Below are 27,887 nucleotides of genomic sequence, written 5' to 3' on the forward strand. Positions count from 1 at the left end.
ATTGTTTGAAACAAATAGGCCTAACTGTTTTATTTCCGTTTTCTTGTTTTTAATAAATGTTTAGTCAATAAGTCAAGATTTGTTTTTTATCTGTGGTTTGTAAGTGTTCCAAGATAAATTAAGATAAATGGGATGTAAATCACAGTATGAGCAGTTGTTTCTTCACCAGAGCTGGTTCTCCTTGGTTCTGATGTTACTGAAATAATGTGGAGAAATCCTCAAGCTCTGCTGCAGTAACAATTAATTCATATCCACTTATTCAATAGTTAGATTGTACATATTTATCCAGATACTGAGTAAGTCATTTTTGGATGAACTACTATACTGCTTTTTAAGGTGTATTATAAACCAGCAGTTGTTATGCACCACATGTGGAAGAACTCCCAGAAAACAGCAGGTATGCTGGCACTCTTATTTATTTTAAATCACAATGAAATACTGTTCTGTTTCCCACTGCATTTGATTGAGTTTGTCTTTCTCTTCTGCACTGTAATGTTTTATGTATTTTTGTTTTAGTTATGATTTTATATATGTTTTCTGATGTGTGCAAAGCACATTGAAATGCCTTGTTGGAATTTGCTATACCAATAACGTTATTTTATATTTATGCTGGCTCCTGCTTTGACTTTAATAAACTCCTCAATGGATCACTAGACTAGTAGACTAAATATTGTTCAACCAAAGTGGACTGTTATGTTCAAGTGGACTCTGTTTTCGACCATTGAATGTTTTTTCTCCAAATTAACTAGAAAACCAGTTCTTAAAGGGGCATTCCACTCATTTTCAACATTTTACTATGTCATTATATACCTTAGAGCTGTTGTGTGGAAATAATTTAAAAAAAGTCACCCCATTCTGTTTCCTAGAACTGGAGGTCTGAAAAAAACACCATTAACGTGGTGACATCTTGGTGATGTCATCAAGCTTTATTTGAAATCCAGCTTTTAGCAGTGCTTCAGTTGTGCCAATACAAATATTTGTAACAAAAATAATAATAATACACAAAACCAAAACTAATAGGACATCAACAACAACAGGGGACAACTAAGCTCTTTCATGTAGGCCAATGGGGGCCACTGCCCAATACCCCCCCCCCCTCCCTGCCTCCCCCTTCCCCTGCCTCCCCCTTCCCCTCAACAACAAACACCTTGTGAAAGGTGTTAACTGATTGGCCAGAGAGGGCCGTGCTACTCTGACCAACCAGGTTACAGCTTCACTAAGTACCCTGACTAGACTGCATATATAGTGTGGGTAAATCAGTGTTTTCTTCAGAGCAGATCATTTGAACCTACAGAAAGCAGCTGTGTTGAGTGGTGATAGTTAGTGCAGCAGAGGATAACACAGCGAGAGGAACCATATCATTTTCTGCTGTACTGGTTTCCATCTTGATCTATTGGCTAGATTTGAACTATGGATTTACTCCAAACACTGGACTTCTTACTCGAGCAACTCCACAGACCACTATCTATCAAATTGCACAGAGCAGGTTAGTAAATGTTCTATGATTTGAAGATACAACCAAGTAGTTAAGATTTTGTGTACAGCTGCAAAGGATTGCTAACTTGGAGTTTGTTTTACATATCAACCACAGTCTATATTACAGTGGATGCTTTGAGAAAATAGAGAACAAAACAATGTAAGCCTATATTTCCCAGTCTAATGTTACTTTGCCCAACATGGGGAAAGATGTTTAATACAAAATAATTGATGAAGTTGTAATGCAACATGTGATTAATTTCTCTATTTTAATCTTTTCTTTAGAATCTCTGCAGATGTCGCTATGTCCAGACCAACACCTCCCTGTGTGTAAAGAGGAGGTTTCTTCTGAGCAGCAGGAGAGGAACCCTGGTCTGGCCCAGGAGGAACCACAGGGTCCACAGGTCAAAGATGAAGAAATCAGAGAGACAGAGTCTCTAGTCAGCACCTCAACTGAAATGGAAAGACAAGCAGAGGACTGTGGAGAACTGACTGATGACCAGCTCCTCTTCTCAATCAATAATACATTGAACTGTGACAAGTGGGAAGAGAACAGGCAAGTTCAGAAATCACGCAAACGAAAGAAGGTGAATGATGCAATATTGCCTTTGAGCAAAAAGCTGTCCTACTTTGAGGAACTGAAATCATCGAAACAGTCCAAATCCCAAACCATGAAGCTTAAAATTGTGAAGAAAGGCAAGAAGAGATACAAGATAAGCATCATACCCTATGGATGTGATCAGTGTGGACAACACTTCTCTCAAATGGCAGACCTTAAAAGCCACCAGATAATTCACACAGGAGAGAAACTGAGAAATTGTGGTACACCGGCATGTGAATGAAGAGCATGGACTATTGGTCTTGCTTCATAAACACACCTCAACATTTACCACACAATGCATGTACTTATGTTTATATTATAAATTCGTACTACAATTTGTATGCATACAGGGGGAAACAATTTAGTTGTTCATATTCTGATTAATTATTTACTGTTTTAAACCTGTACTTTCCCCCATAGTGCTATATCGCAAGTGACTGCAAAATGCAGAATAATTGATACCTTTTCTAACAGCAAGATTTGTTTTACTTGCAATTTGACATAGCTCTTTTATTATACATTTATTTAATACCATAATTGCACTTTTTTATTCTAGTTTGGTTTTTCTCGTGTCAATACAGTTGATTGAATCAAAAGGGGGCCTATATATAATATAATCACCAGTTTTGAACTGGAACTGGAACTATTTTTTACTACAACAGGCCATGTAAGTTCATATAGCAGCTCATATAGCTAGTGTTATTGTCTGTTATACAAACTGTACTCAGGAATATGAATAAAGAGATTTTAATTCAATTTTAATTACATTTTGTTATTGTTTTGTTATTACATTACATTTGAGTCTAACCTTATTAGCACACAACAATACAATTGAATTACATCTGAATAGCAAAGTTATAGACCAAGCACTCAGACAATCAACATGTGATGACTCATTGTCATTGTTTTGTCTGCATGTAATGATGGTGGCTCATTTGCAATTGCTTGGTCTATAGGTTTACCATTGAATTTCACAGAATGATGGGTCATTGTTATAGTCTGATTGCAGTATCACACATTACAATAATTGTCGTATTTACATGGCATGGTAAACAAGTGGTCATTTGAACTAGAGATGTCCCGATAGTATATCGGTATCGGAACAGTACGGCCCTTATTTGGTCATATCGGTATCGGCAAATATGCCAAAATAACCACCGATCCGATACAGGGGTAAAGGTTTGACACTATGGCAGGTAAATAGCCTACAATGTTGGTGCATGTGGAGTGAGGAGTCTGCTATAAACACAACACTATAGCTAGATAGCTAGATAGCTATAAACACTATTCCCGGTCTGTGGACTTCAAAATAAGATCATTATTTTTCCATTATAAATATTATTCCCTGGTATCGGTATTCAGTATCAGCTAACACAGAAATTGTGGGTTGTTTCAAAGTCTTACTCATTTTGTATTTAATATTGCACTTGCAAGTTTATATTGTACATACCAGTACTGTATATGACATCACATCAAACTGCATTTGATTGAGTTTTTCTTTCTCTTCTGCACTGTAATGTTTTATGTATTTTTGTTTTAAAATAAGCATTTCTAATTGTATGTATTATTCCCTTGCACATTATGTAGGCCTATATTAGACATGTTATATTAGACATTGTGTTATGTTCACATCATTGGCTGCATTCCAACTGAGAAGAAATTAGCACAATACATTTTGTAAATAATTGTTCTATTGATATATGTTTTAAGTTGTAAACATGGTTGAAATAAAACGTGTTACCTTGAAATATGCGTTGTGTACGTTCTTAAATATGGCCCAGAACAGGTTTTAAAACATTCATATTTTCCAGTTAACTATATCTCTACATTTATTGATTGCATACTAGATAGAACGTCCTTGCGGTCATGTTTCCATCCATCCATGTCCTATATATGTATTAGTAAAGGCTATTAAATTAGTGTCTATTTGGGGGTCCTTGGCGTGACGTTTGGGAACCACTGATATAACAAACAGCAGCATGTTGTGCACTCACTGTAAGTAAACATTGCCCTTTAACATTGTCACCACAAACAATAATAGCAATTATTGTTACAAGAACATATAGCCATTTTAACACACCTGAAACATTGCACACTAGAAAGCTGAAATAGTGATAACAGTTCCATGTGATGATAGACCTATTTCTGTAGTTCTGCTGAAACTCATCAGAGTCAAAGAGGTGTGAAGTGGTCTCAGTTCATCCAAAATGTGATCATTAGCAGGTGATCTGTCCAATGCCAGACAACGAGTGACCATTAACACGTTTAATCTCTGCATTTGAATGCATATAGTCAATGAAGCATCAGCCATCATCATTTAGCATGTGTACATTTTAACATGGGGAAAGAATGTGGGGTTTGTTCATTATTTAGCATTTGAAAAACATTGAATAAAAGTGCATTCATCACCACCATATTGAGAGAGAACCCTGCAAAAATGTATCAGCTTATGTTTTTGTTCAATGTATTTTCATTCAATCCCTTCCAGTTTCACTATGACTTATATGACTGGATATGGAGACAGTAACCTCTGTTACTGAACAAACAAATAATTAATATAGGATATAATTGAATAAGTATAATGATATATCCGGATTTATCTTGACTTATCCTGATCATTCATTAATACTATGGACACATGTTTCTGCACACAGGCCTACACATTACACAATGGGATTTCACTGTAAATATAGATAAGAAATGAAATGAAACCAATAGCGCACAATAGGATATGAGACTTTGATTTGACAATATACTTTTGCTGTTCCAGTCCTGTACAGAAACCAGACCACTGTCTTCTATACTAAAGTGGAAACAAATTGAACCTACATTACAACCTAACACATAAAATACAAGGGGTGCTGTATATAGGCTACTTGTAAAAGACAAGATGTGAAGGCTTGTCTACTATTTATAAATATTGTTTGAAACAAATAGGCCTAACTGTTTTATTTCCGTTTTCTTGTTTTTAATAAATGTTTAGTCAATAAGTCAAGATTTGTTTTTTATCTGTGGTTTGTAAGTGTTCCAAGATAAATTAAGATAAATGGGATGTAAATCACAGTATGAGCAGTTGTTTCTTCACCAGAGCTGGTTCTCCTTGGTTCTGATGTTACTGAAATAATGTGGAGAAATCCTCAAGCTCTGCTGCAGTAACAATTAATTCATATCCACTTATTCAATAGTTAGATTGTACATATTTATCCAGATACTGAGTAAGTCATTTTTGGATGAACTACTATACTGCTTTTTAAGGTGTATTATAAACCAGCAGTTGTTATGCACCACATGTGGAAGAACTCCCAGAAAACAGCAGGTATGCTGGCACTCTTATTTATTTTAAATCACAATGAAATACTGTTCTGTTTCCCACTGCATTTGATTGAGTTTGTCTTTCTCTTCTGCACTGTAATGTTTTATGTATTTTTGTTTTAGTTATGATTTTATATATGTTTTCTGATGTGTGCAAAGCACATTGAAATGCCTTGTTGGAATTTGCTATACCAATAACGTTATTTTATATTTATGCTGGCTCCTGCTTTGACTTTAAGAAACTCCTCAATGGATCACTAGACTAGTAGACTAAATATTGTTCAACCAAAGTGGACTGTTATGTTCAAGTGGACTCTGTTTTCGACCATTGAATGTTTTTTCTCCAAATTAACTAGAAAACCAGTTCTTAAAGGGGCATTCCACTCATTTTCAACATTTTACTATGTCATTATATACCTTAGAGCTGTTGTGTGGAAATAATTTAAAAAAAGTCACCCCATTCTGTTTCCTAGAACTGGAGGTCTGAAAAAAACACCATTAACGTGGTGACATCTTGGTGATGTCATCAAGCTTTATTTGAAATCCAGCTTTTAGCAGTGCTTCAGTTGTGCCAATACAAATATTTGTAACAAAAATAATAATAATACACAAAACCAAAACTAATAGGACATCAACAACAACAGGGGACAACTAAGCTCTTTCATGTAGGCCAATGGGGGCCACTGCCCAATACCCCCCCCCCCCTCCCTGCCTCCCCCTTCCCCTCAACAACAAACACCTTGTGAAAGGTGTTACCTGATTGGCCAGAGAGGGCCGTGCTACTCTGACCAACCAGGTTACAGCTTCACTAAGTACCCTGACTAGACTGCATATATAGTGTGGGTAAATCAGTGTTTTCTTCAGAGCAGATCATTTGAACCTACAGAAAGCAGCTGTGTTGAGTGGTGATAGTTAGTGCAGCAGAGGATAACACAGCGAGAGGAACCATATCATTTTCTGCTGTACTGGTTTCCATCTTGATCTATTGGCTAGATTTGAACTATGGATTTACTCCAAACACTGGACTTCTTACTCGAGCAACTCCACAGACCACTATCTATCAAATTGCACAGAGCAGGTTAGTAAATGTTCTATGATTTGAAGATACAACCAAGTAGTTAAGATTTTGTGTACAGCTGCAAAGGATTGCTAACTTGGAGTTTGTTTTACATATCAACCACAGTCTATATTACAGTGGATGCTTTGAGAAAATAGAGAACAAAACAATGTAAGCCTATATTTCCCAGTCTAATGTTACTTTGCCCAACATGGGGAAAGATGTTTAATACAAAATAATTGATGAAGTTGTAATGCAACATGTGATTAATTTCTCTATTTTAATCTTTTCTTTAGAATCTCTGCAGATGTCGCTATGTCCAGACCAACACCTCCCTGTGTGTAAAGAGGAGGTTTCTTCTGAGCAGCAGGAGAGGAACCCTGGTCTGGCCCAGGAGGAACCACAGGGTCCACAGGTCAAAGATGAAGAAATCAGAGAGACACTAAGTACCCTGACTAGACTGCATATATAGTGTGGGTAAATCAGTGTTTTCTTCAGAGCAGATCATTTGAACCTACAGAAAGCAGCTGTGTTGAGTGGTGATAGTTAGTGCAGCAGAGGATAACACAGCGAGAGGAACCATATCATTTTCTGCTGTACTGGTTTCCATCTTGATCTATTGGCTAGATTTGAACTATGGATTTACTCCAAACACTGGACTTCTTACTCGAGCAACTCCACAGACCACTATCTATCAAATTGCACAGAGCAGGTTAGTAAATGTTCTATGATTTGAAGATACAACCAAGTAGTTAAGATTTTGTGTACAGCTGCAAAGGATTGCTAACTTGGAGTTTGTTTTACATATCAACCACAGTCTATATTACAGTGGATGCTTTGAGAAAATAGAGAACAAAACAATGTAAGCCTATATTTCCCAGTCTAATGTTACTTTGCCCAACATGGGCATATAAAGAGATTTTAATTCAATTTTAATTACATTTTGTTATTGTTTTGTTATTACATTACATTTGAGTCTAACCTTATTAGCACACAACAATACAATTGAATTACATCTGAATAGCAAAGTTATAGACCAAGCACTCAGACAATCAACATGTGATGACTCATTGTCATTGTTTTGTCTGCATGTAATGATGGTGGCTCATTTGCAATTGCTTGGTCTATAGGTTTACCATTGAATTTCACAGAATGATGGGTCATTGTTATAGTCTGATTGCAGTATCACACATTACAATAATTGTCGTATTTACATGGCATGGTAAACAAGTGGTCATTTGAACTAGAGATGTCCCGATAGTATATCGGTATCGGAACAGTACGGCCCTTATTTGGTCATATCGGTATCGGCAAATATGCCAAAATAACCACCGATCCGATACAGGGGTAAAGGTTTGACACTATGGCAGGTAAATAGCCTACAATGTTGGTGCATGTGGAGTGAGGAGTCTGCTATAAACACAACACTATAGCTAGATAGCTAGATAGCTATAAACACTATTCCCGGTCTGTGGACTTCAAAATAAGATCATTATTTTTCCATTATAAATATTATTCCCTGGTATCGGTATTCAGTATCAGCTAACACAGAAATTGTGGGTTGTTTCAAAGTCTTACTCATTTTGTATTTAATATTGCACTTGCAAGTTTATATTGTACATACCAGTACTGTATATGACATCACATCAAACTGCATTTGATTGAGTTTTTCTTTCTCTTCTGCACTGTAATGTTTTATGTATTTTTGTTTTAAAATAAGCATTTCTAATTGTATGTATTATTCCCTTGCACATTATGTAGGCCTATATTAGACATGTTATATTAGACATTGTGTTATGTTCACATCATTGGCTGCATTCCAACTGAGAAGAAATTAGCACAATACATTTTGTAAATAATTGTTCTATTGATATATGTTTTAAGTTGTAAACATGGTTGAAATAAAACGTGTTACCTTGAAATATGCGTTGTGTACGTTCTTAAATATGGCCCAGAACAGGTTTTAAAACATTCATATTTTCCAGTTAACTATATCTCTACATTTATTGATTGCATACTAGATAGAACGTCCTTGCGGTCATGTTTCCATCCATCCATGTCCTATATATGTATTAGTAAAGGCTATTAAATTAGTGTCTATTTGGGGGTCCTTGGCGTGACGTTTGGGAACCACTGATATAACAAACAGCAGCATGTTGTGCACTCACTGTAAGTAAACATTGCCCTTTAACATTGTCACCACAAACAATAATAGCAATTATTGTTACAAGAACATATAGCCATTTTAACACACCTGAAACATTGCACACTAGAAAGCTGAAATAGTGATAACAGTTCCATGTGATGATAGACCTATTTCTGTAGTTCTGCTGAAACTCATCAGAGTCAAAGAGGTGTGAAGTGGTCTCAGTTCATCCAAAATGTGATCATTAGCAGGTGATCTGTCCAATGCCAGACAACGAGTGACCATTAACACGTTTAATCTCTGCATTTGAATGCATATAGTCAATGAAGCATCAGCCATCATCATTTAGCATGTGTACATTTTAACATGGGGAAAGAATGTGGGGTTTGTTCATTATTTAGCATTTGAAAAACATTGAATAAAAGTGCATTCATCACCACCATATTGAGAGAGAACCCTGCAAAAATGTATCAGCTTATGTTTTTGTTCAATGTATTTTCATTCAATCCCTTCCAGTTTCACTATGACTTATATGACTGGATATGGAGACAGTAACCTCTGTTACTGAACAAACAAATAATTAATATAGGATATAATTGAATAAGTATAATGATATATCCGGATTTATCTTGACTTATCCTGATCATTCATTAATACTATGGACACATGTTTCTGCACACAGGCCTACACATTACACAATGGGATTTCACTGTAAATATAGATAAGAAATGAAATGAAACCAATAGCGCACAATAGGATATGAGACTTTGATTTGACAATATACTTATTTGCTGTTCCAGTCCTGTACAGAAACCAGACCACTGTCTTCTATACTAAAGTGGAAACAAATTGAACCTACATTACAACCTAACACATAAAATACAAGGGGTGCTGTATATAGGCTACTTGTAAAAGACAAGATGTGAAGGCTTGTCTACTATTTATAAATATTGTTTGAAACAAATAGGCCTAACTGTTTTATTTCCGTTTTCTTGTTTTTAATAAATGTTTAGTCAATAAGTCAAGATTTGTTTTTTATCTGTGGTTTGTAAGTGTTCCAAGATAAATTAAGATAAATGGGATGTAAATCACAGTATGAGCAGTTGTTTCTTCACCAGAGCTGGTTCTCCTTGGTTCTGATGTTACTGAAATAATGTGGAGAAATCCTCAAGCTCTGCTGCAGTAACAATTAATTCATATCCACTTATTCAATAGTTAGATTGTACATATTTATCCAGATACTGAGTAAGTCATTTTTGGATGAACTACTATACTGCTTTTTAAGGTGTATTATAAACCAGCAGTTGTTATGCACCACATGTGGAAGAACTCCCAGAAAACAGCAGGTATGCTGGCACTCTTATTTATTTTAAATCACAATGAAATACTGTTCTGTTTCCCACTGCATTTGATTGAGTTTGTCTTTCTCTTCTGCACTGTAATGTTTTATGTATTTTTGTTTTAGTTATGATTTTATATATGTTTTCTGATGTGTGCAAAGCACATTGAAATGCCTTGTTGGAATTTGCTATACCAATAACGTTATTTTATATTTATGCTGGCTCCTGCTTTGACTTTAAGAAACTCCTCAATGGATCACTAGACTAGTAGACTAAATATTGTTCAACCAAAGTGGACTGTTATGTTCAAGTGGACTCTGTTTTCGACCATTGAATGTTTTTTCTCCAAATTAACTAGAAAACCAGTTCTTAAAGGGGCATTCCACTCATTTTCAACATTTTACTATGTCATTATATACCTTAGAGCTGTTGTGTGGAAATAATTTAAAAAAAGTCACCCCATTCTGTTTCCTAGAACTGGAGGTCTGAAAAAAACACCATTAACGTGGTGACATCTTGGTGATGTCATCAAGCTTTATTTGAAATCCAGCTTTTAGCAGTGCTTCAGTTGTGCCAATACAAATATTTGTAACAAAAATAATAATAATACACAAAACCAAAACTAATAGGACATCAACAACAACAGGGGACAACTAAGCTCTTTCATGTAGGCCAATGGGGGCCACTGCCCAATACCCCCCCCCCCCCCTCCCTGCCTCCCCCTTCCCCTGCCTCCCCCTTCCCCTCAACAACAAACACCTTGTGAAAGGTGTTACCTGATTGGCCAGAGAGGGCCGTGCTACTCTGACCAACCAGGTTACAGCTTCACTAAGTACCCTGACTAGACTGCATATATAGTGTGGGTAAATCAGTGTTTTCTTCAGAGCAGATCATTTGAACCTACAGAAAGCAGCTGTGTTGAGTGGTGATAGTTAGTGCAGCAGAGGATAACACAGCGAGAGGAACCATATCATTTTCTGCTGTACTGGTTTCCATCTTGATCTATTGGCTAGATTTGAACTATGGATTTACTCCAAACACTGGACTTCTTACTCGAGCAACTCCACAGACCACTATCTATCAAATTGCACAGAGCAGGTTAGTAAATGTTCTATGATTTGAAGATACAACCAAGTAGTTAAGATTTTGTGTACAGCTGCAAAGGATTGCTAACTTGGAGTTTGTTTTACATATCAACCACAGTCTATATTACAGTGGATGCTTTGAGAAAATAGAGAACAAAACAATGTAAGCCTATATTTCCCAGTCTAATGTTACTTTGCCCAACATGGGGAAAGATGTTTAATACAAAATAATTGATGAAGTTGTAATGCAACATGTGATTAATTTCTCTATTTTAATCTTTTCTTTAGAATCTCTGCAGATGTCGCTATGTCCAGACCAACACCTCCCTGTGTGTAAAGAGGAGGTTTCTTCTGAGCAGCAGGAGAGGAACCCTGGTCTGGCCCAGGAGGAACCACAGGGTCCACAGGTCAAAGATGAAGAAATCAGAGAGACAGAGTCTCTAGTCAGCACCTCAACTGAAATGGAAAGACAAGCAGAGGACTGTGGAGAACTGACTGATGACCAGCTCCTCTTCTCAATCAATAATACATTGAACTGTGACAAGTGGGAAGAGAACAGGCAAGTTCAGAAATCACGCAAACGAAAGAAGGTGAATGATGCAATATTGCCTTTGAGCAAAAAGCTGTCCTACTTTGAGGAACTGAAATCATCGAAACAGTCCAAATCCCAAACCATGAAGCTTAAAATTGTGAAGAAAGGCAAGAAGAGATACAAGATAAGCATCATACCCTATGGATGTGATCAGTGTGGACAACACTTCTCTCAAATGGCAGACCTTAAAAGCCACCAGATAATTCACACAGGAGAGAAACTGAGAAATTGTGGTACACCGGCATGTGAATGAAGAGCATGGACTATTGGTCTTGCTTCATAAACACACCTCAACATTTACCACACAATGCATGTACTTATGTTTATATTATAAATTCGTACTACAATTTGTATGCATACAGGGGGAAACAATTTAGTTGTTCATATTCTGATTAATTATTTACTGTTTTAAACCTGTACTTTCCCCCATAGTGCTATATCGCAAGTGACTGCAAAATGCAGAATAATTGATACCTTTTCTAACAGCAAGATTTGTTTTACTTGCAATTTGACATAGCTCTTTTATTATACATTTATTTAATACCATAATTGCACTTTTTTATTCTAGTTTGGTTTTTCTCGTGTCAATACAGTTGATTGAATCAAAAGGGGGCCTATATATAATATAATCACCAGTTTTGAACTGGAACTGGAACTATTTTTTACTACAACAGGCCATGTAAGTTCATATAGCAGCTCATATAGCTAGTGTTATTGTCTGTTATACAAACTGTACTCAGGAATATGAATAAAGAGATTTTAATTCAATTTTAATTACATTTTGTTATTGTTTTGTTATTACATTACATTTGAGTCTAACCTTATTAGCACACAACAATACAATTGAATTACATCTGAATAGCAAAGTTATAGACCAAGCACTCAGACAATCAACATGTGATGACTCATTGTCATTGTTTTGTCTGCATGTAATGATGGTGGCTCATTTGCAATTGCTTGGTCTATAGGTTTACCATTGAATTTCACAGAATGATGGGTCATTGTTATAGTCTGATTGCAGTATCACACATTACAATAATTGTCGTATTTACATGGCATGGTAAACAAGTGGTCATTTGAACTAGAGATGTCCCGATAGTATATCGGTATCGGAACAGTACGGCCCTTATTTGGTCATATCGGTATCGGCAAATATGCCAAAATAACCACCGATCCGATACAGGGGTAAAGGTTTGACACTATGGCAGGTAAATAGCCTACAATGTTGGTGCATGTGGAGTGAGGAGTCTGCTATAAACACAACACTATAGCTAGATAGCTAGATAGCTATAAACACTATTCCCGGTCTGTGGACTTCAAAATAAGATCATTATTTTTCCATTATAAATATTATTCCCTGGTATCGGTATTCAGTATCAGCTAACACAGAAATTGTGGGTTGTTTCAAAGTCTTACTCATTTTGTATTTAATATTGCACTTGCAAGTTTATATTGTACATACCAGTACTGTATATGACATCACATCAAACTGCATTTGATTGAGTTTTTCTTTCTCTTCTGCACTGTAATGTTTTATGTATTTTTGTTTTAAAATAAGCATTTCTAATTGTATGTATTATTCCCTTGCACATTATGTAGGCCTATATTAGACATGTTATATTAGACATTGTGTTATGTTCACATCATTGGCTGCATTCCAACTGAGAAGAAATTAGCACAATACATTTTGTAAATAATTGTTCTATTGATATATGTTTGAAGTTGTAAACATGGTTGAAATAAAACGTGTTACCTTGAAATATGCGTTGTGTACGTTCTTAAATATGGCCCAGAACAGGTTTTAAAACATTCATATTTTCCAGTTAACTATATCTCTACATTTATTGATTGCATACTAGATAGAACGTCCTTGCGGTCATGTTTCCATCCATCCATGTCCTATATATGTATTAGTAAAGGCTATTAAATTAGTGTCTATTTGGGGGTCCTTGGCGTGACGTTTGGGAACCACTGATATACAGCAGGGTATAAAGCCTTTTAAAACAAACAGCAGCATGTTGTGCACTCACTGTAAGTAAACATTGCCCTTTAACATTGTCACCACAAACAATAATAGCAATTATTGTTACAAGAACATATAGCCATTTTAACACACCTGAAACATTGCACACTAGAAAGCTGAAATAGTGATAACAGTTCCATGTGATGATAGACCTATTTCTGTAGTTCTGCTGAAACTCATCAGAGTCAAAGAGGTGTGAAGTGGTCTCAGTTCATCCAAAATGTGATCATTAGCAGGTGATCTGTCCAATGCCAGACAACGAGTGACCATTAACACGTTTAATCTCTGCATTTGAATGCATATAGTCAATGAAGCATCAGCCATCATCATTTAGCATGTGTACATTTTAACATGGGGAAAGAATGTGGGGTTTGTTCATTATTTAGCATTTGAAAAACATTGAATAAAAGTGCATTCATCACCACCATATTGAGAGAGAACCCTGCAAAAATGTATCAGCTTATGTTTTTGTTCAATGTATTTTCATTCAATCCCTTCCAGTTTCACTATGACTTATATGACTGGATATGGAGACAGTAACCTCTGTTACTGAACAAACAAATAATTAATATAGGATATAATTGAATAAGTATAATGATATATCCGGATTTATCTTGACTTATCCTGATCATTCATTAATACTATGGACACATGTTTCTGCACACAGGCCTACACATTACACAATGGGATTTCACTGTAAATATAGATAAGAAATGAAATGAAACCAATAGCGCACAATAGGATATGAGACTTTGATTTGACAATATACTTATTTGCTGTTCCAGTCCTGTACAGAAACCAGACCACTGTCTTCTATACTAAAGTGGAAACAAATTGAACCTACATTACAACCTAACACATAAAATACAAGGGGTGCTGTATATAGGCTACTTGTAAAAGACAAGATGTGAAGGCTTGTCTACTATTTATAAATATTGTTTGAAACAAATAGGCCTAACTGTTTTATTTCCGTTTTCTTGTTTTTAATAAATGTTTAGTCAATAAGTCAAGATTTGTTTTTTATCTGTGGTTTGTAAGTGTTCCAAGATAAATTAAGATAAATGGGATGTAAATCACAGTATGAGCAGTTGTTTCTTCACCAGAGCTGGTTCTCCTTGGTTCTGATGTTACTGAAATAATGTGGAGAAATCCTCAAGCTCTGCTGCAGTAACAATTAATTCATATCCACTTATTCAATAGTTAGATTGTACATATTTATCCAGATACTGAGTAAGTCATTTTTGGATGAACTACTATACTGCTTTTTAAGGTGTATTATAAACCAGCAGTTGTTATGCACCACATGTGGAAGAACTCCCAGAAAACAGCAGGTATGCTGGCACTCTTATTTATTTTAAATCACAATGAAATACTGTTCTGTTTCCCACTGCATTTGATTGAGTTTGTCTTTCTCTTCTGCACTGTAATGTTTTATGTATTTTTGTTTTAGTTATGATTTTATATATGTTTTCTGATGTGTGCAAAGCACATTGAAATGCCTTGTTGGAATTTGCTATACCAATAACGTTATTTTATATTTATGCTGGCTCCTGCTTTGACTTTAATAAACTCCTCAATGGATCACTAGACTAGTAGACTAAATATTGTTCAACCAAAGTGGACTGTTATGTTCAAGTGGACTCTGTTTTCGACCATTGAATGTTTTTTCTCCAAATTAACTAGAAAACCAGTTCTTAAAGGGGCATTCCACTCATTTTCAACATTTTACTATGTCATTATATACCTTAGAGCTGTTGTGTGGAAATAATTTAAAAAAAGTCACCCCATTCTGTTTCCTAGAACTGGAGGTCTGAAAAAAACACCATTAACGTGGTGACATCTTGGTGATGTCATCAAGCTTTATTTGAAATCCAGCTTTTAGCAGTGCTTCAGTTGTGCCAATACAAATATTTGTAACAAAAATAATAATAATACACAAAACCAAAACTAATAGGACATCAACAACAACAGGGGACAACTAAGCTCTTTCATGTAGGCCAATGGGGGCCACTGCCCAATACCCCCCCCCCCTCCCTGCCTCCCCCTTCCCCTGCCTCCCCCTTCCCCTCAACAACAAACACCTTGTGAAAGGTGTTACCTGATTGGCCAGAGAGGGCCGTGCTACTCTGACCAACCAGGTTACAGCTTCACTAAGTACCCTGACTAGACTGCATATATAGTGTGGGTAAATCAGTGTTTTCTTCAGAGCAGATCATTTGAACCTACAGAAAGCAGCTGTGTTGAGTGGTGATAGTTAGTGCAGCAGAGGATAACACAGCGAGAGGAACCATATCATTTTCTGCTGTACTGGTTTCCATCTTGATCTATTGGCTAGATTTGAACTATGGATTTACTCCAAACACTGGACTTCTTACTCGAGCAACTCCACAGACCACTATCTATCAAATTGCACAGAGCAGGTTAGTAAATGTTCTATGATTTGAAGATACAACCAAGTAGTTAAGATTTTGTGTACAGCTGCAAAGGATTGCTAACTTGGAGTTTGTTTTACATATCAACCACAGTCTATATTACAGTGGATGCTTTGAGAAAATAGAGAACAAAACAATGTAAGCCTATATTTCCCAGTCTAATGTTACTTTGCCCAACATGGGGAAAGATGTTTAATACAAAATAATTGATGAAGTTGTAATGCAACATGTGATTAATTTCTCTATTTTAATCTTTTCTTTAGAATCTCTGCAGATGTCGCTATGTCCAGACCAACACCTCCCTGTGTGTAAAGAGGAGGTTTCTTCTGAGCAGCAGGAGAGGAACCCTGGTCTGGCCCAGGAGGAACCACAGGGTCCACAGGTCAAAGATGAAGAAATCAGAGAGACAGAGTCTCTAGTCAGCACCTCAACTGAAATGGAAAGACAAGCAGAGGACTGTGGAGAACTGACTGATGACCAGCTCCTCTTCTCAATCAATAATACATTGAACTGTGACAAGTGGGAAGAGAACAGGCAAGTTCAGAAATCACGCAAACGAAAGAAGGTGAATGATGCAATATTGCCTTTGAGCAAAAAGCTGTCCTACTTTGAGGAACTGAAATCATCGAAACAGTCCAAATCCCAAACCATGAAGCTTAAAATTGTGAAGAAAGGCAAGAAGAGATACAAGATAAGCATCATACCCTATGGATGTGATCAGTGTGGACAACACTTCTCTCAAATGGCAGACCTTAAAAGCCACCAGATAATTCACACAGGAGAGAAACTGAGAAATTGTGGTACACCGGCATGTGAATGAAGAGCATGGACTATTGGTCTTGCTTCATAAACACACCTCAACATTTACCACACAATGCATGTACTTATGTTTATATTATAAATTCGTACTACAATTTGTATGCATACAGGGGGAAACAATTTAGTTGTTCATATTCTGATTAATTATTTACTGTTTTAAACCTGTACTTTCCCCCATAGTGCTATATCGCAAGTGACTGCAAAATGCAGAATAATTGATACCTTTTCTAACAGCAAGATTTGTTTTACTTGCAATTTGACATAGCTCTTTTATTATACATTTATTTAATACCATAATTGCACTTTTTTATTCTAGTTTGGTTTTTCTCGTGTCAATACAGTTGATTGAATCAAAAGGGGGCCTATATATAATATAATCACCAGTTTTGAACTGGAACTGGAACTATTTTTTACTACAACAGGCCATGTAAGTTCATATAGCAGCTCATATAGCTAGTGTTATTGTCTGTTATACAAACTGTACTCAGGAATATGAATAAAGAGATTTTAATTCAATTTTAATTACATTTTGTTATTGTTTTGTTATTACATTACATTTGAGTCTAACCTTATTAGCACACAACAATACAATTGAATTACATCTGAATAGCAAAGTTATAGACCAAGCACTCAGACAATCAACATGTGATGACTCATTGTCATTGTTTTGTCTGCATGTAATGATGGTGGCTCATTTGCAATTGCTTGGTCTATAGGTTTACCATTGAATTTCACAGAATGATGGGTCATTGTTATAGTCTGATTGCAGTATCACACATTACAATAATTGTCGTATTTACATGGCATGGTAAACAAGTGGTCATTTGAACTAGAGATGTCCCGATAGTATATCGGTATCGGAACAGTACGGCCCTTATTTGGTCATATCGGTATCGGCAAATATGCCAAAATAACCACCGATCCGATACAGGGGTAAAGGTTTGACACTATGGCAGGTAAATAGCCTACAATGTTGGTGCATGTGGAGTGAGGAGTCTGCTATAAACACAACACTATAGCTAGATAGCTAGATAGCTATAAACACTATTCCCGGTCTGTGGACTTCAAAATAAGATCATTATTTTTCCATTATAAATATTATTCCCTGGTATCGGTATTCAGTATCAGCTAACACAGAAATTGTGGGTTGTTTCAAAGTCTTACTCATTTTGTATTTAATATTGCACTTGCAAGTTTATATTGTACATACCAGTACTGTATATGACATCACATCAAACTGCATTTGATTGAGTTTTTCTTTCTCTTCTGCACTGTAATGTTTTATGTATTTTTGTTTTAAAATAAGCATTTCTAATTGTATGTATTATTCCCTTGCACATTATGTAGGCCTATATTAGACATGTTATATTAGACATTGTGTTATGTTCACATCATTGGCTGCATTCCAACTGAGAAGAAATTAGCACAATACATTTTGTAAATAATTGTTCTATTGATATATGTTTTAAGTTGTAAACATGGTTGAAATAAAACGTGTTACCTTGAAATATGCGTTGTGTACGTTCTTAAATATGGCCCAGAACAGGTTTTAAAACATTCATATTTTCCAGTTAACTATATCTCTACATTTATTGATTGCATACTAGATAGAACGTCCTTGCGGTCATGTTTCCATCCATCCATGTCCTATATATGTATTAGTAAAGGCTATTAAATTAGTGTCTATTTGGGGGTCCTTGGCGTGACGTTTGGGAACCACTGATATAACAAACAGCAGCATGTTGTGCACTCACTGTAAGTAAACATTGCCCTTTAACATTGTCACCACAAACAATAATAGCAATTATTGTTACAAGAACATATAGCCATTTTAACACACCTGAAACATTGCACACTAGAAAGCTGAAATAGTGATAACAGTTCCATGTGATGATAGACCTATTTCTGTAGTTCTGCTGAAACTCATCAGAGTCAAAGAGGTGTGAAGTGGTCTCAGTTCATCCAAAATGTGATCATTAGCAGGTGATCTGTCCAATGCCAGACAACGAGTGACCATTAACACGTTTAATCTCTGCATTTGAATGCATATAGTCAATGAAGCATCAGCCATCATCATTTAGCATGTGTACATTTTAACATGGGGAAAGAATGTGGGGTTTGTTCATTATTTAGCATTTGAAAAACATTGAATAAAAGTGCATTCATCACCACCATATTGAGAGAGAACCCTGCAAAAATGTATCAGCTTATGTTTTTGTTCAATGTATTTTCATTCAATCCCTTCCAGTTTCACTATGACTTATATGACTGGATATGGAGACAGTAACCTCTGTTACTGAACAAACAAATAATTAATATAGGATATAATTGAATAAGTATAATGATATATCCGGATTTATCTTGACTTATCCTGATCATTCATTAATACTATGGACACATGTTTCTGCACACAGGCCTACACATTACACAATGGGATTTCACTGTAAATATAGATAAGAAATGAAATGAAACCAATAGCGCACAATAGGATATGAGACTTTGATTTGACAATATACTTATTTGCTGTTCCAGTCCTGTACAGAAACCAGACCACTGTCTTCTATACTAAAGTGGAAACAAATTGAACCTACATTACAACCTAACACATAAAATACAAGGGGTGCTGTATATAGGCTACTTGTAAAAGACAAGATGTGAAGGCTTGTCTACTATTTATAAATATTGTTTGAAACAAATAGGCCTAACTGTTTTATTTCCGTTTTCTTGTTTTTAATAAATGTTTAGTCAATAAGTCAAGATTTGTTTTTTATCTGTGGTTTGTAAGTGTTCCAAGATAAATTAAGATAAATGGGATGTAAATCACAGTATGAGCAGTTGTTTCTTCACCAGAGCTGGTTCTCCTTGGTTCTGATGTTACTGAAATAATGTGGAGAAATCCTCAAGCTCTGCTGCAGTAACAATTAATTCATATCCACTTATTCAATAGTTAGATTGTACATATTTATCCAGATACTGAGTAAGTCATTTTTGGATGAACTACTATACTGCTTTTTAAGGTGTATTATAAACCAGCAGTTGTTATGCACCACATGTGGAAGAACTCCCAGAAAACAGCAGGTATGCTGGCACTCTTATTTATTTTAAATCACAATGAAATACTGTTCTGTTTCCCACTGCATTTGATTGAGTTTGTCTTTCTCTTCTGCACTGTAATGTTTTATGTATTTTTGTTTTAGTTATGATTTTATATATGTTTTCTGATGTGTGCAAAGCACATTGAAATGCCTTGTTGGAATTTGCTATACCAATAACGTTATTTTATATTTATGCTGGCTCCTGCTTTGACTTTAAGAAACTCCTCAATGGATCACTAGACTAGTAGACTAAATATTGTTCAACCAAAGTGGACTGTTATGTTCAAGTGGACTCTGTTTTCGACCATTGAATGTTTTTTCTCCAAATTAACTAGAAAACCAGTTCTTAAAGGGGCATTCCACTCATTTTCAACATTTTACTATGTCATTATATACCTTAGAGCTGTTGTGTGGAAATAATTTAAAAAAAGTCACCCCATTCTGTTTCCTAGAACTGGAGGTCTGAAAAAAACACCATTAACGTGGTGACATCTTGGTGATGTCATCAAGCTTTATTTGAAATCCAGCTTTTAGCAGTGCTTCAGTTGTGCCAATACAAATATTTGTAACAAAAATAATAATAATACACAAAACCAAAACTAATAGGACATCAACAACAACAGGGGACAACTAAGCTCTTTCATGTAGGCCAATGGGGGCCACTGCCCAATACCCCCCCCCCCCCTCCCTGCCTCCCCCTTCCCCTGCCTCCCCCTTCCCCTCAACAACAAACACCTTGTGAAAGGTGTTACCTGATTGGCCAGAGAGGGCCGTGCTACTCTGACCAACCAGGTTACAGCTTCACTAAGTACCCTGACTAGACTGCATATATAGTGTGGGTAAATCAGTGTTTTCTTCAGAGCAGATCATTTGAACCTACAGAAAGCAGCTGTGTTGAGTGGTGATAGTTAGTGCAGCAGAGGATAACACAGCGAGAGGAACCATATCATTTTCTGCTGTACTGGTTTCCATCTTGATCTATTGGCTAGATTTGAACTATGGATTTACTCCAAACACTGGACTTCTTACTCGAGCAACTCCACAGACCACTATCTATCAAATTGCACAGAGCAGGTTAGTAAATGTTCTATGATTTGAAGATACAACCAAGTAGTTAAGATTTTGTGTACAGCTGCAAAGGATTGCTAACTTGGAGTTTGTTTTACATATCAACCACAGTCTATATTACAGTGGATGCTTTGAGAAAATAGAGAACAAAACAATGTAAGCCTATATTTCCCAGTCTAATGTTACTTTGCCCAACATGGGGAAAGATGTTTAATACAAAATAATTGATGAAGTTGTAATGCAACATGTGATTAATTTCTCTATTTTAATCTTTTCTTTAGAATCTCTGCAGATGTCGCTATGTCCAGACCAACACCTCCCTGTGTGTAAAGAGGAGGTTTCTTCTGAGCAGCAGGAGAGGAACCCTGGTCTGGCCCAGGAGGAACCACAGGGTCCACAGGTCAAAGATGAAGAAATCAGAGAGACAGAGTCTCTAGTCAGCACCTCAACTGAAATGGAAAGACAAGCAGAGGACTGTGGAGAACTGACTGATGACCAGCTCCTCTTCTCAATCAATAATACATTGAACTGTGACAAGTGGGAAGAGAACAGGCAAGTTCAGAAATCACGCAAACGAAAGAAGGTGAATGATGCAATATTGCCTTTGAGCAAAAAGCTGTCCTACTTTGAGGAACTGAAATCATCGAAACAGTCCAAATCCCAAACCATGAAGCTTAAAATTGTGAAGAAAGGCAAGAAGAGATACAAGATAAGCATCATACCCTATGGATGTGATCAGTGTGGACAACACTTCTCTCAAATGGCAGACCTTAAAAGCCACCAGATAATTCACACAGGAGAGAAACTGAGAAATTGTGGTACACCGGCATGTGAATGAAGAGCATGGACTATTGGTCTTGCTTCATAAACACACCTCAACATTTACCACACAATGCATGTACTTATGTTTATATTATAAATTCGTACTACAATTTGTATGCATACAGGGGGAAACAATTTAGTTGTTCATATTCTGATTAATTATTTACTGTTTTAAACCTGTACTTTCCCCCATAGTGCTATATCGCAAGTGACTGCAAAATGCAGAATAATTGATACCTTTTCTAACAGCAAGATTTGTTTTACTTGCAATTTGACATAGCTCTTTTATTATACATTTATTTAATACCATAATTGCACTTTTTTATTCTAGTTTGGTTTTTCTCGTGTCAATACAGTTGATTGAATCAAAAGGGGGCCTATATATAATATAATCACCAGTTTTGAACTGGAACTGGAACTATTTTTTACTACAACAGGCCATGTAAGTTCATATAGCAGCTCATATAGCTAGTGTTATTGTCTGTTATACAAACTGTACTCAGGAATATGAATAAAGAGATTTTAATTCAATTTTAATTACATTTTGTTATTGTTTTGTTATTACATTACATTTGAGTCTAACCTTATTAGCACACAACAATACAATTGAATTACATCTGAATAGCAAAGTTATAGACCAAGCACTCAGACAATCAACATGTGATGACTCATTGTCATTGTTTTGTCTGCATGTAATGATGGTGGCTCATTTGCAATTGCTTGGTCTATAGGTTTACCATTGAATTTCACAGAATGATGGGTCATTGTTATAGTCTGATTGCAGTATCACACATTACAATAATTGTCGTATTTACATGGCATGGTAAACAAGTGGTCATTTGAACTAGAGATGTCCCGATAGTATATCGGTATCGGAACAGTACGGCCCTTATTTGGTCATATCGGTATCGGCAAATATGCCAAAATAACCACCGATCCGATACAGGGGTAAAGGTTTGACACTATGGCAGGTAAATAGCCTACAATGTTGGTGCATGTGGAGTGAGGAGTCTGCTATAAACACAACACTATAGCTAGATAGCTAGATAGCTATAAACACTATTCCCGGTCTGTGGACTTCAAAATAAGATCATTATTTTTCCATTATAAATATTATTCCCTGGTATCGGTATTCAGTATCAGCTAACACAGAAATTGTGGGTTGTTTCAAAGTCTTACTCATTTTGTATTTAATATTGCACTTGCAAGTTTATATTGTACATACCAGTACTGTATATGACATCACATCAAACTGCATTTGATTGAGTTTTTCTTTCTCTTCTGCACTGTAATGTTTTATGTATTTTTGTTTTAAAATAAGCATTTCTAATTGTATGTATTATTCCCTTGCACATTATGTAGGCCTATATTAGACATGTTATATTAGACATTGTGTTATGTTCACATCATTGGCTGCATTCCAACTGAGAAGAAATTAGCACAATACATTTTGTAAATAATTGTTCTATTGATATATGTTTTAAGTTGTAAACATGGTTGAAATAAAACGTGTTACCTTGAAATATGCGTTGTGTACGTTCTTAAATATGGCCCAGAACAGGTTTTAAAACATTCATATTTTCCAGTTAACTATATCTCTACATTTATTGATTGCATACTAGATAGAACGTCCTTGCGGTCATGTTTCCATCCATCCATGTCCTATATATGTATTAGTAAAGGCTATTAAATTAGTGTCTATTTGGGGGTCCTTGGCGTGACGTTTGGGAACCACTGATATACAGCAGGGTATAAAGCCTTTTAAAACAAACAGCAGCATGTTGTGCACTCACTGTAAGTAAACATTGCCCTTTAACATTGTCACCACAAACAATAATAGCAATTATTGTTACAAGAACATATAGCCATTTTAACACACCTGAAACATTGCACACTAGAAAGCTGAAATAGTGATAACAGTTCCATGTGATGATAGACCTATTTCTGTAGTTCTGCTGAAACTCATCAGAGTCAAAGAGGTGTGAAGTGGTCTCAGTTCATCCAAAATGTGATCATTAGCAGGTGATCTGTCCAATGCCAGACAACGAGTGACCATTAACACGTTTAATCTCTGCATTTGAATGCATATAGTCAATGAAGCATCAGCCATCATCATTTAGCATGTGTACATTTTAACATGGGGAAAGAATGTGGGGTTTGTTCATTATTTAGCATTTGAAAAACATTGAATAAAAGTGCATTCATCACCACCATATTGAGAGAGAACCCTGCAAAAATGTATCAGCTTATGTTTTTGTTCAATGTATTTTCATTCAATCCCTTCCAGTTTCACTATGACTTATATGACTGGATATGGAGACAGTAACCTCTGTTACTGAACAAACAAATAATTAATATAGGATATAATTGAATAAGTATAATGATATATCCGGATTTATCTTGACTTATCCTGATCATTCATTAATACTATGGACACATGTTTCTGCACACAGGCCTACACATTACACAATGGGATTTCACTGTAAATATAGATAAGAAATGAAATGAAACCAATAGCGCACAATAGGATATGAGACTTTGATTTGACAATATACTTATTTGCTGTTCCAGTCCTGTACAGAAACCAGACCACTGTCTTCTATACTAAAGTGGAAACAAATTGAACCTACATTACAACCTAACACATAAAATACAAGGGGTGCTGTATATAGGCTACTTGTAAAAGACAAGATGTGAAGGCTTGTCTACTATTTATAAATATTGTTTGAAACAAATAGGCCTAACTGTTTTATTTCCGTTTTCTTGTTTTTAATAAATGTTTAGTCAATAAGTCAAGATTTGTTTTTTATCTGTGGTTTGTAAGTGTTCCAAGATAAATTAAGATAAATGGGATGTAAATCACAGTATGAGCAGTTGTTTCTTCACCAGAGCTGGTTCTCCTTGGTTCTGATGTTACTGAAATAATGTGGAGAAATCCTCAAGCTCTGCTGCAGTAACAATTAATTCATATCCACTTATTCAATAGTTAGATTGTACATATTTATCCAGATACTGAGTAAGTCATTTTTGGATGAACTACTATACTGCTTTTTAAGGTGTATTATAAACCAGCAGTTGTTATGCACCACATGTGGAAGAACTCCCAGAAAACAGCAGGTATGCTGGCACTCTTATTTATTTTAAATCACAATGAAATACTGTTCTGTTTCCCACTGCATTTGATTGAGTTTGTCTTTCTCTTCTGCACTGTAATGTTTTATGTATTTTTGTTTTAGTTATGATTTTATATATGTTTTCTGATGTGTGCAAAGCACATTGAAATGCCTTGTTGGAATTTGCTATACCAATAACGTTATTTTATATTTATGCTGGCTCCTGCTTTGACTTTAAGAAACTCCTCAATGGATCACTAGACTAGTAGACTAAATATTGTTCAACCAAAGTGGACTGTTATGTTCAAGTGGACTCTGTTTTCGACCATTGAATGTTTTTTCTCCAAATTAACTAGAAAACCAGTTCTTAAAGGGGCATTCCACTCATTTTCAACATTTTACTATGTCATTATATACCTTAGAGCTGTTGTGTGGAAATAATTTAAAAAAAGTCACCCCATTCTGTTTCCTAGAACTGGAGGTCTGAAAAAAACACCATTAACGTGGTGACATCTTGGTGATGTCATCAAGCTTTATTTGAAATCCAGCTTTTAGCAATGCTTCAGTTGTGCCAATACAAATATTTGTAACAAAAATAATAATAATACACAAAACCAAAACTAATAGGACATCAACAACAACAGGGGACAACTAAGCTCTTTCATGTAGGCCAATGGGGGCCACTGCCCAATACCCCCCCCCCCCTCCCTGCCTCCCCCTTCCCCTGCCTCCCCCTTCCCCTCAACAACAAACACCTTGTGAAAGGTGTTACCTGATTGGCCAGAGAGGGCCGTGCTACTCTGACCAACCAGGTTACAGCTTCACTAAGTACCCTGACTAGACTGCATATATAGTGTGGGTAAATCAGTGTTTTCTTCAGAGCAGATCATTTGAACCTACAGAAAGCAGCTGTGTTGAGTGGTGATAGTTAGTGCAGCAGAGGATAACACAGCGAGAGGAACCATATCATTTTCTGCTGTACTGGTTTCCATCTTGATCTATTGGCTAGATTTGAACTATGGATTTACTCCAAACACTGGACTTCTTACTCGAGCAACTCCACAGACCACTATCTATCAAATTGCACAGAGCAGGTTAGTAAATGTTCTATGATTTGAAGATACAACCAAGTAGTTAAGATTTTGTGTACAGCTGCAAAGGATTGCTAACTTGGAGTTTGTTTTACATATCAACCACAGTCTATATTACAGTGGATGCTTTGAGAAAATAGAGAACAAAACAATGTAAGCCTATATTTCCCAGTCTAATGTTACTTTGCCCAACATGGGGAAAGATGTTTAATACAAAATAATTGATGAAGTTGTAATGCAACATGTGATTAATTTCTCTATTTTAATCTTTTCTTTAGAATCTCTGCAGATGTCGCTATGTCCAGACCAACACCTCCCTGTGTGTAAAGAGGAGGTTTCTTCTGAGCAGCAGGAGAGGAACCCTGGTCTGGCCCAGGAGGAACCACAGGGTCCACAGGTCAAAGATGAAGAAATCAGAGAGACAGAGTCTCTAGTCAGCACCTCAACTGAAATGGAAAGACAAGCAGAGGACTGTGGAGAACTGACTGATGACCAGCTCCTCTTCTCAATCAATAATACATTGAACTGTGACAAGTGGGAAGAGAACAGGCAAGTTCAGAAATCACGCAAACGAAAGAAGGTGAATGATGCAATATTGCCTTTGAGCAAAAAGCTGTCCTACTTTGAGGAACTGAAATCATCGAAACAGTCCAAATCCCAAACCATGAAGCTTAAAATTGTGAAGAAAGGCAAGAAGAGATACAAGATAAGCATCATACCCTATGGATGTGATCAGTGTGGACAACACTTCTCTCAAATGGCAGACCTTAAAAGCCACCAGATAATTCACACAGGAGAGAAACTGAGAAATTGTGGTACACCGGCATGTGAATGAAGAGCATGGACTATTGGTCTTGCTTCATAAACACACCTCAACATTTACCACACAATGCATGTACTTATGTTTATATTATAAATTCGTACTACAATTTGTATGCATACAGGGGGAAACAATTTAGTTGTTCATATTCTGATTAATTATTTACTGTTTTAAACCTGTACTTTCCCCCATAGTGCTATATTGCAAGTGACTGCAAAATGCAGAATAATTGATACCTTTTCTAACAGCAAGATTTGTTTTACTTGCAATTTGACATAGCTCTTTTATTATACATTTATTTAATACCATAATTGCACTTTTTTATTCTAGTTTGGTTTTTCTCGTGTCAATACAGTTGATTGAATCAAAAGGGGGCCTATATATAATATAATCACCAGTTTTGAACTGGAACTGGAACTATTTTTTACCACAACAGGCCATGTAAGTTCATATAGCAGCTCATATAGCTAGTGTTATTGTCTGTTATACAAACTGTACTCAGGAATATGAATAAAGAGATTTTAATTCAATTTTAATTACATTTTGTTATTGTTTTGTTATTACATTACATTTGAGTCTAACCTTATTAGCACACAACAATACAATTGAATTACATCTGAATAGCAAAGTTATAGACCAAGCACTCAGACAATCAACATGTGATGACTCATTGTCATTGTTTTGTCTGCATGTAATGATGGTGGCTCATTTGCAATTGCTTGGTCTATAGGTTTACCATTGAATTTCACAGAATGATGGGTCATTGTTATAGTCTGATTGCAGTATCACACATTACAATAATTGTCGTATTTACATGGCATGGTAAACAAGTGGTCATTTGAACTAGAGATGTCCCGATAGTATATCGGTATCGGAACAGTACGGCCCTTATTTGGTCATATCGGTATCTGCAAATATGCCAAAATAACCACCGATCCGATACAGGGGTAAAGGTTTGACACTATGGCAGGTAAATAGCCTACAATGTTGGTGCA

The sequence above is a fragment of the Electrona antarctica genome, assembly GCF_951216825.1.
Source record: "Electrona antarctica genome assembly, chromosome: 6".
NCBI classification, from domain to species: domain Eukaryota; kingdom Metazoa; phylum Chordata; class Actinopteri; order Myctophiformes; family Myctophidae; genus Electrona; species Electrona antarctica.